The 15658-nt window shown below is 44.9% G+C and overlaps 1 long non-coding RNA gene across 1 annotated transcript; it reads left to right on the top strand.

The window, feature by feature from the left end:
- Nucleotides 1-646: 646 nt before the first annotated feature.
- Nucleotides 647-14689, top strand: LOC146431569 (uncharacterized). Its single transcript, XR_014854688.1, has 2 exons — nt 647-4137; nt 4437-14689. It is a non-coding gene; the product is annotated as an uncharacterized LOC146431569 (long non-coding RNA).
- The last annotated feature ends 969 nt before the right edge of the window (nt 14690-15658 follow it).

The following is a 15658-nucleotide window of genomic DNA, read 5'->3' on the forward strand; positions in this document are numbered from 1 at the left end:
CTCCTCTTCCTCCTCCTCCTCCTCCTGGGAAATGACCTTCCACTCCTGCTGCCCCAAACAAACAGGAAGGGAGAACTTGTCAGCCACACAAGGAGCACAGGAAGTGATGGGCAGGGAAAAAGGAAAAATGTCTTAACTCATTTTCAGATTTTTCAGGCTTGCTTGTCATAAGCATAAAAAACTGTAAGTTTGGTTCTTTTTACTGATAGTGGCAATAGTACAAATTCTAAAAGGGAAAGTCATTTTATTGTGACTTCCATCTTGCAGAGACTGTTCTCATTTCAAGCATGTGCTCTGCAGGCAAGCTGTCAGGGCAGTCCCTCTTATTTGCCACTCTTTTCACATTTCACATTAGCAGAAATTAAAATTTTCTTCTATTTGCCAAAGATGGCAATTGCACTTTGGGGACTTGGTAAAACAATTAAGTACCATTTTTAGCAACCAGCATAGTTACTCAGCTAAAATATTCAAATCTTTATAAATAAGGATTCTATAAATTCAGATCTGAATAAAAATTCATCTTTTTATCATTAAAAAAAAATTAAACTCAGTTCTGTCATAGTCAATATAAATGTCCCTTGGAGGCAAAGGGGATGCTGGGAGAAAATTCACTATGAGCCACACACTTCTCCACAGAGTAGTGGAGATGAAACTTGGGACAGAACTTAATTCTTTCAATGACTGAAATATCAACAGTTGGGAAAGCAAAAGCATGTATGATTTGATGGAGGCTCCTGTCTGCTAATGGTAATAGTTTTCTATGTCTTCCTGAATTTGCATGCAGACTATTGATCCTGGCATTGCAGCTTTTATGTCAGGAGTAATGGACCAAAGCATACGCACATTAAATATACATAATTTTGACATATATGTAATACACTGTGTAATGTGCATACTTTCCATAAAATATATAGGCCTGTCATTCAGCTAAGCAGAGATAGACCTGGAATTAGATACAACACACATGCCTAAGTGGAAAGCATCTGTTTCAACTAATATATTAAACCCTTTCCCTTTGAGCCAGGGGCCAGGCTCAGCTCCCTGCCTCATTGTTCTCCTCTCGAGCTGAAATGTGGGATTAGTTCCACTCCCTGAATTCAATGCATAGCTAAGCTTACCTGATGTGACTTGAGGACAGCTCCTCAGCAGGGAGGTTTGAAACCTAATAGTGGAACAGGAACCAAGAAACTCCCCGGCGACTGCAGCGCAGCAGCGTGTGAAAGCTGGAGCTGTCACTCCAGCCGCGTGTCGGGTGGGAGCTCTGGGCTGCTCCTGGCAAACACACACGGCAGAGCAGGATGCAGCTCCAGGAGAAGAGGTGGAGCAGTGTCAGTGAGGGAAGGAGGAGAATCTCAGTGCCAGCATTTTGGAAAATAAGCTTGATTGGAAAGTTCGCATTGCAAAGTTTGGGATTTAGAGCTGGAGTCTCTTCCGAAAGTGTTATTTGGTTTTTCAAGAACGTGCTGGTTTTCCATCTTAAATCTTAGAGCATAGAGAGGATAACAAAAGAATTAGGAATGACAAAAAGGAGATGAGCCAAGTCTGAGTGCCAGAGGAAGGTGTGAATGTCACACCACAGCACTCCACACTCACAGCTGTGACCACATTCTGATTTCTGCCACCTCATCCCCTGCCAGACCTTACCTGGTGTGTCAGATGAAAATTCAGAGTGAAGGAAAGAGCATGGAAAATAAACAGAACACACAGAGCAGTGGAGAGCAGAGATGCCTTGCAGAGACAGGGAATTTGTTTCGTGTAACAGTGATCTTGCTCCAACCTTTCCTTCACCAAATCTGTCCACAGAGCCCTGCACACATCAACGTTTCTCTATGAAATCTGTCAGCACCACAGCCCAAACACTCTCCCCTTCAGTGATATGCTCCTGCCAGCAGGACTTGGCTGCTGCTGCATGCCAGTGATTTTAGTTTGCTCAGACACAAAGGGCTGGTGCAGATCCACAGACAAAGGGGATGTGTCACTGGTTTAGTGACTTCTGGGTCAGGAACAGCTCCCAGACAAGGGGCCAGGGCAGTGGGCTGCCTGCTATCATCATCCCACCGGTCAGTGTATAGTAAACCTCTGGGTTATCTCTGCTGGGCTCTTTCCACAAGGATCAATGTTTAATGGCATCGCTAATTCCAATTCTCGTTTTTAATTTACACAAAAAAGCCAAAACCAAAAAAACCCAAAGACTACTTTGCATGACCCTAAGGTGGAAGCAAAGAAAACACATTGTAACCCTGTATTTGCCCAGGCTGACATTTCCCCCTCACTTTGCTCTGAGACAGACCCTTGGCTTTTACCTCCATCCTGTTGATTTTGAGGCTGAGTGTTCCTGAATTGCAGCTGTGCAGCTCAGCATCACTTCAGAACCTAACAGAGCTTTGCTGTTTTGCAGCAGTGGAGCATCCTTAATCGAAGACAAAGCTCAGGAGAACTCCAGCATATAATGAATACAGTCCAATTTCCAACCAGCAATATTCATTTCAAGGCCAGGATCTTTCAGCCTCCCTGCACTGCCACACATTACCTGCCAAGCCTTCCCACACTTGTGGACTGGAACAATACCAGAAATGTTGATTAGAGTTAGTCAGTAAATAACATGGGATGAAAACAAATTAGGTAGTAAAAGGACCCTTGAGAAATTAGGGGAAAAGCTCTCTAGCCTTTCAGCTTATTCATGATTTACCAGAAAGTTGTATAATGTAGCAGGCCTAAGAGCCAGTGAAAATACTTCTAAGACCAAAATATCCCAATTTGAATAGTTATGGTACCTACTGAAAGCCCAGGGAAGTGTTTAAAGTAAGTTAAAAAGAAAACTGACACTCTCCCTTCCTCCCACCCCAAACCTTTGATTAAAAAAAAAGCAACAAAAATGCTAATCTTCTGTGGTTAAGCAGAAAGGCTTAAGAAGTGGCTGACAAACAACATGAATTATTCAGGAACAAGGTTACAGCTATTCCATACACATTGCTCCAGAATGCCAGTGCAAAGCCACACAGGCACAATAATTTCTACGAGTGTTACAGTGATAAAATAGTTTCGAGTAACCTCCTTTAATTGCATCGACATAATATAGCCTTTCTGGATCTTTAATGCTCCATAAAAGACTCCCTAAAAATGAAGGGCCTGATCCCAGCTGAAATTGAACAAGTTTTATGTATTATGTGGCTTCAGGAGGGCAAATATTGCACTGTGTTGAGTGGGTATGATCAGAAGCAGTCCCATTCTTCCATCTGTGATTGTGAAGCATCCAGGAGGCTTAAACATCAGCAATCATATTTAGAGTTTCCATGTTCATAATCATTACCATCTTCCCTAAGTCCACAAGAAACCTTGTCCTGTTGCAGACTAAATTCACAGCTGTATATATGTACATTTCTTCAGCAAGAAAAGGGAGGAGGAGCAGTCAGTCCTGCTTTAGAGATGGATGAGCAGAGCTGCCCAGACCTCAAACCACAGCAGGGAACCTGTGCAACACACTCCCTACACGTTTGGGAGGAGGAGGCATTAGCAGCCTCCACAAGCCTAATCTTGACCCATCTCCCAGCTCTGCAGCTTGGGGTTCTGCTGAGCTCTGGGACACCTTTGGCTCCTTCCTCTGTCTCTTACTTAGTGACTCACCTGCAGATCTGCAAACCCTTTGGCCTGCTGCCCCACAGAGCTCATTGAGGAAACAAGTTGAGGTCTGGTTGGGGGAATCAGAATAAGGCACTTCTTCATGATCATTTCTAAGGGGGCTGCACACGACCCAGCATCTCCAAAACACAAAACAAGGTCAAGTCTGTGAAAGTATCTCTGACCAAACACCTACAGAACCAGAGGCAAGACAGAGTCACAGTCTCAGACTCACAGTCCTGTTAAGAATCCCCTCAGCCCAGAAAGCCCCTTTATTGCCACTCATATCTACACAGCTGTGATTAGACTCTCAAGGGAGACAGCTTGGTGCTTGTGTCACAAGGAAAATCACCTGATGCTGCAACACATCCATTGATGAAGAAGCCAATGTGGTTGCAAACAGCAATGCTATTAACTGCACAGCTGTATGCAATGATTTGTCTTCTGTCCGTGGGTTTTGGAAGAGGATGGAAAGTAGAAAAACACTCACAGAAAAGCTGGGTTACAAAAAAACCAAAGGTAAAGCTTCCAATTAAACACATAGCAGTCAAGTTAAAATTATAGGTGACAATTACTGTAACTTGATTAGGCACAATAGCAAATTCACTTCCCTAAATCACTTTCACAACTCTCCTAGGAGGTCTGAAAGATGTAGTATATGAGGTTCATTTAATTTCTAATGTAGTAATTATCACTACTGAAAAAAAAATAGCGGTGACAGACCCAGGAAATAAATTTAGCACTTGAGGTTTTAATAAAATTTTTATGTGCAACCCCGTTGCTTAGAAATTGTTTAATCAATCTTATCTGGTTCACAGACTTTCTGCTGAGCTTTTGCTTCATGTTATTACAAGGCAATATGCTGCAGCACCTTCGCAGCATCCCAAGTTGCAAAACCACAATGCTGTTGTATCCAAAGCCAGTGCAAGCTCCTCTTTCAGCTGTGAACACCCACGGATTTGTTCATGTGGCTCCAGTTGTTTTCAGGTTATACAGCTGGTTGTAAGCATTGGCAACTCCAGAGTAGGGTCCACTCTGCCTGGTGCCAGGATGGGGTTTGTGCTCTGCATGGTAACAAAGGTATTTAGTGAGCAAAATCAGGTTTCCAAGATATTGTTGTGTGAGAGACACTGCCAGTCCTTTCTGAGAGGGTTTTATGATATAGTACCTTGAGAAGTTTCCATCCCAGCCTCTCCTGGTCCCTCCAGTTTTGTCCCATGGGCACACCTGGAGACCAGGCCAGTGGTTTGCTCAAGGGTAGTGGAGACATATAAAGAAACTAAGCCTACAGTCCAGGATTCACAGAATTTCTGAGGTTTCCCTGACTCCAGAGGTTTTTCCTTAAAATTTGAATTTTTCCAAGCTCCTGTGCACAGGTGAAGAGAATACTGAGCCCAGATCTCCTGTCCTACTACTTGCAGGGGCACTGCCCTGCATAAATTAAGCTATAATGGTTTATTTCTGTTTGCAAACCAGGTCAGTGTGAGTAGCAGAGAAGTTAAAATGCAGCTATTAGTATCTAGGAGGTAAACCACAGCAGGATTCCTGGACTATTTCAGTATTTCTCTTATTTAACCTAAAAAAGTCCATCTCCTCTGCTGAACCAAATGACTCTCACTGCCGAGCTGCTTAAAACTGTTTTAAAGTGTGCCAATGTGAATTACTTTATGCCACTTTAATTGCATTTTGGTACCATTCCAAAATCCAAGGAATGACCATGACATTCACTGGGCTTTCTCCATTTTTGTCTATCAGTAAAAGCTGTTCTCCCGTGACCTTCAGAAATCCCAGTCTTTGCTTTCACTTGTCAGTGCAGCATCAAAGTCATGACAAAATTAAAGCACAGCTGAAGATAGGATTTCTCATTCTTGACTTTCTAAGTTGGATCCTGTGTGTCGTTTTGACACACTAACTAACTACAGCATGTAGATACTGAGTGCAGGTTTATTTTGATGGCACATATGGGAGCTGAGAGAGCTCCGGTGAAGGAGAGCACAGAGAGGAGCTGTTCCCGAAAACGCCGGGATGCAGGGAAACATTCACCGGCATCTTCAAGCTGGATCCGAAGGCCACTGCTGCCATCTGGTGTCATTGTCACCGATGGGGAGAGCTGGGACGTCGCGGGCAGAAGTTGGGGATAAATGAGAGGTGACTGGATCCCAGACACTGGGAGAGGACAAAGACTTCCCTGGTAAAGGAGGGCTCTGCTCATCCGAGCTGCCTCCCATCCATCTCCATCTCAAAGGAACCACTTCGTGTGCTTGAAGGTAACAAAAGGAGATGCATGAAAGAAGGGAATTTTTAAAAGACTTTGTGCTGAGAGGAGATACAAACCCAGCAGTGTGATTTATGGATCAGCAGCTCTAGACATCGTGCTCCAGAAGAGGCACCAGAAAATGTTTGTGAAAGGGGGAGGCTTGCAAAGCTACAGAGCAGAGAGGGAAATTCAGGTCTTTGGGAGCTCAGCCTGGAGCCGTGTGGGGGAGGAGGAGGCAGTGTCTCTGTTATGAATCCAAGGGCTTCCAAGCCTTGGCCTGGAGTAGGTTTACATATGAAGGCAACATTCCCTTAAGGCTAAAATGCATCCTCACATTTCCCAAAGAGACAGCCAGTTATGCCCCGAAGTTGCTCTAGGTTTGGACAGCTGAACATTAATCAGAACCTGGGTTTTGGTCCTCAGATCTCATCAGAGTTTGTCAGCCCCTTAGCCACAGACACATCTCTGCACTTGCATAAGGAAAAATGAAGTGATACTGCAGCGGTGGTTTAATCATGGATGGATTTAGACATGGGCTTGACTTTACACACTGTGAAGAGTTCAAAAAAAATTGCAGGAGGATGATAAATGGGGATTAGGGTGTTGGCCACAGGAAGAGCTGTGCTCAATTCCCTGCTTTGGCAGAAATCTCCTGTGCTGCTTTGAGCAAATCAAGTAGTTCAGCACCTCAGAGCCTCATGGGAGTCATCCTTTTACATCCCTGTGGACTTAACCTGAGAGCCACAGCTCTGAAATGAAATTCCCCTGCCCTCCAAAGGTGCCCTGACGTTAAATCTCATCATGGGACTTGGGTGCAAAGCTAATGGGGAAAGAGGGACTGTTAGTCAAGAGGTCTTGGGGGAGACTGGAAAAGCAAACAGCCTGGACAGCCTGGTGTAGCCTGGTTAAACCATGAAACCTCTTTGAGAAAAGAACAAAAGATCTCTTGGAAGAGTCTGTGTGGCTAGAAATGGCATTTTGGGGTCGTTCCCTAGCTAGTTTCTGATCCTCCCCAGTGTGGCAAATTGCCTGCAGCATCTCCCCCTCAGGAGCCCAAGATCCAAGTGCTGGGGCAGGATAGGACCAGCAGCTCTCACCCCTGCACTGTGCTCCCCAAGGTCTGAGCGAGCTCCAGGCTCCCCAGGCTCCCTTGGATACAGCACAGCCAAGGAACCCCAAGAAATACACACAAAATTTCCCCAAACCTTCCTTTTGCTGCAATTCCTGTTCTTCAGGCACTGTCCCATTAAAAAAAAAAAGATCCACAAGTTAAGCATGAAATAAAACCAGCAGTAAGGGAATAGTAATTATTTGATCAGCTCCCAGGGTATCAAACGGCAGTAAATTGAGCTTCAGTTTAAAAAGCAGACAATTTTCAGTGTCATACCACGACATTTTTCAAAGCTAATTTAACTATTCCATTAAAAAATGAAAACATATTCAAATTAAAACACCCATAAGATATGAAAGAGGGGGAAAAAGCCTTGTTGGAGAGAGGACATGAAATGCATCCGTAATTTCCCATCAGGCTACAGTTCCCTTAACTGACCATGACAGTCAAAGATGAAATAGAAATTTCTATATCAAACAGGAACACAAAGGAGAGCTGACCTTTGATCAAATGTCTGTTTGTAGTTTTGACAAGAAAATTTGCATTAAAATAATTTATGCTGGACACTTACAGGAGAAGTTAACTCCCAGCATGTAAAGGAAGAGAGAGGTCAAACCATCCTTAAACAGCCTGTCAGATGAAAGCCACACTCTCCCAGCTGCAGAGCTATGTGAAGTTTCCAGCCATTCAGGCTCTTTTCCTAAAATCCCAGTGCTGCAGGTTTTGTGATGCAATTTTTCAAAGTGCTGTTTATGCAGGGGTGGGAAAAGCCTGTTTCAGGCAAACAAAGGCTTTCTCACACAAAGAAAACCCACTTTTAGCATAGCAGCAGAAAGCATATAAAAAAATAAAGCACCAATTAATTATAATATTTAAGATACAGGCTTAGCTAATCCTCCTTGTCTTCCAGCAGGAGAAAGAAACTTAAAAAAAAAAAAAAAAAAAAGGAGGTTGAGAAGGGAGTTGTGGGTCTGTTTCGACCCAGAGTGCTGCCCCTTCCTGAAAGCAAATGTGAGCTCCCAGCTTACAGCTTAGCTCTGCTGTGAGGTGCAGGTGTTGAAATATGCAGCTGAGAAATATCAGTTGAATGAGGTGTTTTGAGATGGTTATATAAATAAGAGGAATTTGTAGAAATCCATAAGAATAGGGAGATGTTTGGCTTATCTTGTCAGGAAAATTACTGCTGCTGCTTATTTGGATTCTTACTACAACTGCACAATAACAGCCATTTTCATGCAGGTTTTTACAGAAGGTCCTACACTGTGAAGCTTAAGAGATTTACCAGATTCATTCAGGGAAGGATACCCTCCCAAATACTCCCAAACCTCCTGGATTTTCTCCTTTCTTCCTAATACTTATTTCTTTCATATTTCCAAGGTTGCTCATTTCCTCACAGGTATCATTTTGCAGCCCTCACTTTTACCCCTCATTTTTCCCCAGTAAGGAGTGCAGGATTGAGATGGATTTTTGGATGTTTCCAGGTCTCCCTTTTCCCAATACTGTGATTTATTACTGCAACAATAACTCACGATCACAGATTCTTTTAGCTTATTAAAGATACCATGGCAGATCTCCTGCACGGCCCCATAGGGTTGGTTCTGCTTCTTTTGTTGCCTGTTAACTGTAAGGTGTGCCCTGTCACCGCTTCCCAGCAGGAATATTTTCCCAGGGAAGGTGTTCAGGGGGAGCTGCTTCCCGGCCGGCTAGGAGTTGCCTGGGTCTGGCCAGGAGAGGTCAGTGAACACACACAGAGCCCACGGGCTGCAAACCTGCTGGTGAAACTACTGCATTTCATGAAAATCAGCATTTGGCTGGGGCTGCCAGCAGTGGAGGTGAAAATCTCATCCCTCCAGATGCCAAGTGCCCCCGGAGAGAAAAGCACTCGACATTTCCAGAGTGTTTTGTTTGCAGGACAGACACCTCAAACTGATGTTTTCCATGTGACAGTCTCTCTGCTTCCCTCTCTACCTCCCAGTTAACTGACCTGCAGGAGCCCCAGCATCCAGCCAGACAGGTGCTGGTAACAGTGGCCTTTGTGCCAAGAGTGACATGGTGACACCAGGGGATTGCCCTTCAGAGAGGGGTGGGAGTGGGAAGTGAATCTGAGCAGGAATTTTACAGCTACAGCTAAAAATTATATAAATAACCAAGGCTTCTCTGCTGCACCTGTTCCTTGGGAGTCACTACTTTCATTCCTGTTCAGTTAATTTTATAGAGTTTGAGAACTCTCCATGAGCCCAAAACATCTATTTCCTGAACCTATTATTGTGTGCTGCTTATGTCAAATGTTCACACTCTTGGTGTTTTCTCACACTGCAGTTGGAGCTTTAATTAAAGATTTCTTCTATTGCTTAGTAAAAAAAAACCATTCAAAATTACAGTAATTTTTTAATAAACTTGAGTTTGAATCAAGCATCAGCAACACAGTCAACACAGGTCCTTCCTTCCATCCTGAAGCCCTTTAAAGGACAGGGTTACAAATATCATGTTGACCCTTTAACATATTTAGGTAATAGATAGTAGATACATGCTGATAATAGGAACACACACACTTGTCCTGGGGACTGCCAGGATATTAAATTAGTGTTTCGGAAGTGGAGTGAAATGCTTCTGCTGACAGCAGGTGCACAGCTCAAATGCTATCAAGGCTTTAGGCCAGGAGAGGAAATCTTCTGGTAAAGCTTAAAGGCAATTTACAGCATCCACAAAGAGGGAGGCTGGGAGTCATGACTGAATTAAAATGAATTAAATCTGAGAGGGCAGGATCAGGGCTGTGATCCCCAAGAGCAGCACGAGCAGCTTTGCCTTCACCACCCTCTTTCTGCTGCTTGCTTAGGGCTCAAAAGGAAAGACTTCAGCTGAGCAACTTGAGCTGCTTTTCCTGCTGCTTGGAAATTAGAGCATCTCATTTCAAGCAGATATTATCTGAGTTGATTTGAGCTATACCATTTCATGCCAGTGGTGAATCTTGTTCTCTAACTCCACCTATCAGAGCTGCCATTCAAGAAAGAGATCCTTGTCCTAGTCCACCTGCTTCTTTACCCCAGGGCAGGGGTTTTCATTCTGTGGCCTCTCCACAGGGACCCCAAAGATAGTGGGAACAGTGCCTGGAAAAAAAATGGCCCACATTCAACCAAGGGAGAGCCTTCCAGAAACCCCAAGACCAAATTTGTGGCCACTTGAAATCACCTTTTATGAGTGTGGAAGAGTCTGCATCTTCTCCCTGAGCACAGCCAGCCTGTGTCTGTTAGCAGCAGCTCTGCAGCCGTTCCGAGCAATTTCTTTGGGGGTGAGCTGATCTGGCTTTCAACATCCAAATATTTCACCCTAGGGAGGTGCTGTCTGCTCTTCCCCTGTGCCCTCTGTGCTCTTGGTGGTTTGATTTGCAGCCCAAAGCCACAGAAGCCCTGAGTGAGGACAGAGGGGTCTGTCCATCTTGTTTCAAGTGCAGCCTTCCGCCCCCATAAAGACACACCATAAATCCCTCCAGCACCGGGAAGACACAAATCAAGGTCACAGGAGGTGGAAGGAAGCAGGTGGCCTTCTGGCCTGGCCACCCATTCCTCCTTCAGCACCATGACAGGGATAGCACAGCCAAGGCAGTGTCAGAGCTGCTTTCATGTGCTGCCAGCACAGTCCCCCTGGCCCCAGCTCCCTCCTGGGAAGGGCTGGTGGATTGAGGAGCCTTCCCCCCTCTGGCAGCATTCCTTGAGGCAAGACTGGGGCTTAGCACTCATTGGCAGGGCTGTGAACCTACTGGTGTGACTTGTCCCCACTTTGTCCCCTCTTGTGATCATTGAAAGCATTTTGTTTTCCTCCCCTGGATGATCCCTGGCTATCTCAGCTCTTTTCCTTGCATGTTTAGGAAGGTGGCCAGAGACTACTGTAACATAGAAAAGGTTCCAAATAACCTCAAAAATAAAAGGCTTCCAGCACACATCCTCATAAGCACTGGTTGGGAAGAACCTCATTATTCCAGAAAACATTCAAGGACACATTGAAGCCTCACTGACACCTGTGTTCTCCTGCAGGGAGGCCACGATTCCAGAGTGAAAGGTGCAGAGCTATCACCTGGTCCCTGCTGGTGCCTCCAGCAGGGTGTTCTGTTCCACTTCACTGTTACCTCATTGCTACCAAATCAAACTGAGCTCACACGACCCTCAGTCTGTCATCTTGCTGGTGTCCCCTGCAAATGTCCTGTTCAGAGCGTGGTGAACAGTGACAGGCATTGTACAGATCAGCTCCAGCCAAGGGAAAGCACTGAGAACCAAACCAGGTGGGATTGGTAAGGAAAACTGGCACATTCCTTGTGCTGTGTGTGAAGTGGGCTCACCTGGAGGAGCACAGAAAGCTGAACCCCTGCCAGAGGAATAATCTGGTAAACCTCCTAATGAATATTTCTGCAACACAAAGTCTCTTTGTGGATTTAAATTAATCTAAAGCACATTCATTAATTCATAGTGAGGAATTGAATTATATTTTGTTGCTGACCTCCATGTTGTTTGTCTGTAACTAGATTTCCCTTTAAAGGCTGCAGCACTATTTAATCATAATGCCAACCTTTGGATCTACTTCAGCAGCAATTACCCTGAGCTTTGACTTTGATATAATTTATATTTCAGAACACATCATAAATAACTCTTTCTTCTCCTTTCAGTACGGCTGTGTGAATGTGCACAAACCCATGGAAATATGAATCACAGCCTATTTATCTCCTTCAGGCTGTGTGAGCAAATGCTGCTGCCCTGGCCACATGTCCCTGGCCACCCCTGTCTGCCCCATGGTGACACTTTTATATTCTTGTGGTGTGAGATGAGAGCTGTGTGTGCTTGTAATGGACCTCCAACAGCAATACCACCAGGCAGAGGGTCCTGAAAATGCCCTAAGATGTACCAAAACCCCTTGCTTAGATACAGAAGCAAGATGAATTCAGTGCAGGTGTCAGTTAGGAAGGGCCTAAGGACAAAGTCTGAAAGCCAGCAGTATGAGATTCCCAACCACCCTAATAGAATTAACCCCAAATCATTAAAAATGTCATGAGATTTCTGCTGCTTTGGGTCTGGTAGCTCCAGAGCTGCAATTAGCAGGAGAGGTAACTCATGCTAGAGCAAACCTGGTGCCATGGGGCACATTTGGATGCTGTGTGTTTGCACCCACAAGGGAGTGTTAACCCTGATCCTGCTGACAAACTCTCCAAGTGTGGTGGGAACACCCTCTGAATGCACAGGAGGATTTGCAGGCCTGTGTTCATGAGAGAAAATAACAGTGAAGGTGCAGCACGAGCTCTGCCACACTGTGCTTTTCCAGCTGCTGTCAGTAAAGAGCAGGATTTTAAATGTGTCTGTCAAGACTGGCAGGAAGAGGGGGAGAAAGCTGCAGAAATCTTCAGTGTGCACTGAGCAGAGCTGGGTTTTCACAGAAGTGGGTTTTTACTGTTCTTTAGTTTGTTCTGGATGACTTTCACCCAAGAGGATGGCAGATTGCAAAAATCATTATGCATTGATTTTTTTTTCTTTAATTTTTATCCTAATGTGAAAATGAGACTACAAAGTGCTTCTGCAGGAGTCCAACGTAGCCTTGCAATTAAACTCAAGTTGCTTTCATGAAGAATGACAGCCCAGTGGTGGGAAGAAACCTGCAAAAACAATGCCTGAGACTGTCAAAGCAATCAAATAACATCTGTTAACTTCTGCTCAGGAACAGAACTTCAGGCATCTCCCAAAACCTCCTTAATCTCAACAGACACAAAATAAACCTGCATAATGAAGGCAGAGTTTTCATGAATCCAGTATAAAGCCATGGCTTCCCAAAGTGCTGTTTCACAGAAATGCTTGTCACATACCAGTGGTTGGGTGCAAAGCCTGCCTTTTGGCTACCCTGGGGCTGCTGTGTCCCAGATGAGGCAGCCCAGTCCATAGGGGGACCTGAAACCCCAGACATCTGAGCCCTAAATTTCAGTCTTTTTAAAGGATGGAAAATTCCCATAAGTCTTTCATGTTGCTCAGCCTGCCCAGGGGAGGACCTGAGATGTGGGGCCTTGGGAACATCAAGATGCCCCTTGTCTTTACAGCAATTTTTCACGGCAGCTGCTCTCCATCACCTGCTTTCCATATGGACCAGATGGGCCCAAACCCAAGCTCCCTGGCAGCAGCTGTGGTTGTGACCAGCAAAAGAGCTCCTGCTATCACTCTCTGGCCTCTCCCAGGACTGGGAGAACTCAACCAGTGGCTTCTGCTTCGAGTTTAGCATTGTGCAGCAGGCTGGTGGGTCAGGAACTCACCCTGAAGGCTCCAAGTGGGACAGACTTTGCTAATGCTCATCCCTCCAAAGTAAAATTCCTGCTCAAGTCAAGTTTCTGCTTCTCAGCCTGAAAAGGGCTCCATCACCCTGTCAGGACATCAGTGCTGCCAGAAAGTGCCTTTCCTGGCCACGAGTCACCCAATGACTGATACAGCTGCACAGTCCTCTGCCACTTTCACAGTCTCTCGATAAAAAGCCTTTGAGGTAACAACCTGCATTTTTTCCATCTGATTATTCTTCACTGGGATGCTTATAAGTGAAGTGCCATCCAGAGACAGTGGCCATGGCCCATAAATTTAATTACTAACCTTTAATTCATGGGTGGCAGAAACAGTTCTTCAAGCATCTGAGTTAATCAGGCTTTGCTGACAGTGGCAATCAATTGTTCAGCAGCCTGCTTTTTGCTTAATTACTGTTGGACTACATTGCATTTTCAAAATGTCAAGAATCCTCTTTTAGAAATGCAATAAATCATTTCCATGTGGAGTGCCAGGCTGGGGTAGGAGACTATTATTCTCTCACACCTGACCTTGGTTACACGGAACAGAAATTGATCATTTACTGTACTGGTGAAATATCATTTAAAGAAAAATGAGTATTAACTAAGAACTTCAGCTCACTAAAAGGAAAGAGAGTTACTTTCTGGCCAAGGAAGGTGCTGGCAGGGGGATGTGGCTCCATTAAAACTCTTCTGCTAATGAAGCACCATCTACACTGGGGATCAATATCAGAGCATCAATTTCAGCAGGAATCCACAATGCACTTGTGCCCAGATTTTCAGTGTCCCAGGAAGAGACACCCTGATTCCTTTTCATCTGGTATCAGGCCAGGCTATTTATGTGTCAACCAAAGAATTATCCAGTCCTCTAAAGCCTCAGAAAGGATATTCCAGTGGAGGCAATTGAGTCCCTTTGAACTTGCTGAAGACAAAAAACCTGACTGTTGAGTTTGCATTAATTAGAAGAATTAAGGCACTTTTTAGAACACATCTCTGGGGCCTGCCAGCCCCACCTGGGACATCTCACTGCTGCTGCACCCAGGTTGGCTCATGAACTGTGTCTCAGTGGAAGTAATAAATGACACCTTCCTGGCTGAGAAATGGGAGGCATCTTCAGCAGCAAGGCTGTGCTCAAGTCTGTTGAGAGCAGTACATGGGTTGTGGCTGGTGTCAGCCAAGATGATATGAAGATAAAAGACATCCCCTGAGAATGCTGCCAGAAATAAGAAGGAAGAGGCTGTGTGGAATTATATGGATCAAATTTCCTTTCTCATTGTGCTTAATAGAAAAGCTTCTCACCTGCTCCCAAGGGTATCAATGAAAATTTTCTTCAAACCAGAGGTAGGATGAGGTTTTTTTGGCTTTATTCTTCATTAAACATACAGGCATCCAGAAAAAAAAAAAACCACAAACCAAAAAACAAAACCAGCTTTTTCTCTTTCTGGAAAGCAGAGCTGATTAGAGCCAGGAGCCAACAGCAAACACAGAGCAATCAAGAAATGAAAATGAAGCAATAAAATATTCAGCACTTGCGAGACAATAAAAAACATTTCTTAGAGGGGAAAAAAGAAAAGGAAGAAAGATACAAAAGAAGCCTCTAATCTAAATTAACATTGCTGTTTTCCTGATTCAAAACAGATTTAACTTCTCTCCACATTTATGCCAATGGCATTTGTTTCACCAGGATTTTGACTGTCAGGCATCACCTGTTGGTTGAAACGTGGTGCTCTGGTGGCAGCAGCGTGTGAGAAGTTATAAAGGAGATTCCCAGCATGAATGTGCTACAGGTTTGGAGGGATCCTTGCCACCAGACTGAGGACATGAGCCTCCAGAGGGAGAGGACACCCCTGCAGAGCCACCACCCATTATCTGTGTTCTTCCTGTGATTCCATTCCACATCTACCTGTGGCTCCAGGGGGAAATCCCAGTGTCTGATGGGCTTTCCTCTGTATCTCACCTCTCCACAGTGGCCCAGTTTCTCCTCACCACTGGCCACCGTGGCCACCACAGTGCAGCTCCTCCAGGGAAAAGGGCAACCATGGCCAACCCATGCCCAGGGTGCTGGCAGAATTTAGGAATTTATGTCCCTCTGTCTGTGCCATCAGCTCACACCAGAGCTTTACTCTCACGGCTTTTCTCGTTGTTTAACAGTCCCAGTTTTGTCCAAAAGGCAGCAGCACTAGAGGGCACTGCCTGCACGTGTGAAAAAGGGGACATAGCTCAGCCATCTCCCAGGACACCAATTCTGGCTGTTTGCTGGCACCTTCCCCTCTCACCTGTGCCCTTTCTCTAGGGAAAAACATGGAGCCAGCTGGGGCCATTCATTTTCTTGGCTGCAGATGAGGCTGGCAGCACAAGGTGATGTACAAAATCA

Source organism: Lichenostomus cassidix, chromosome 12, assembly GCF_008360975.1.
Source record: "Lichenostomus cassidix isolate B80296 chromosome 12, HeHo_3.0, whole genome shotgun sequence".
Classification (NCBI taxonomy): Eukaryota; Metazoa; Chordata; class Aves; order Passeriformes; family Meliphagidae; genus Lichenostomus; species Lichenostomus cassidix.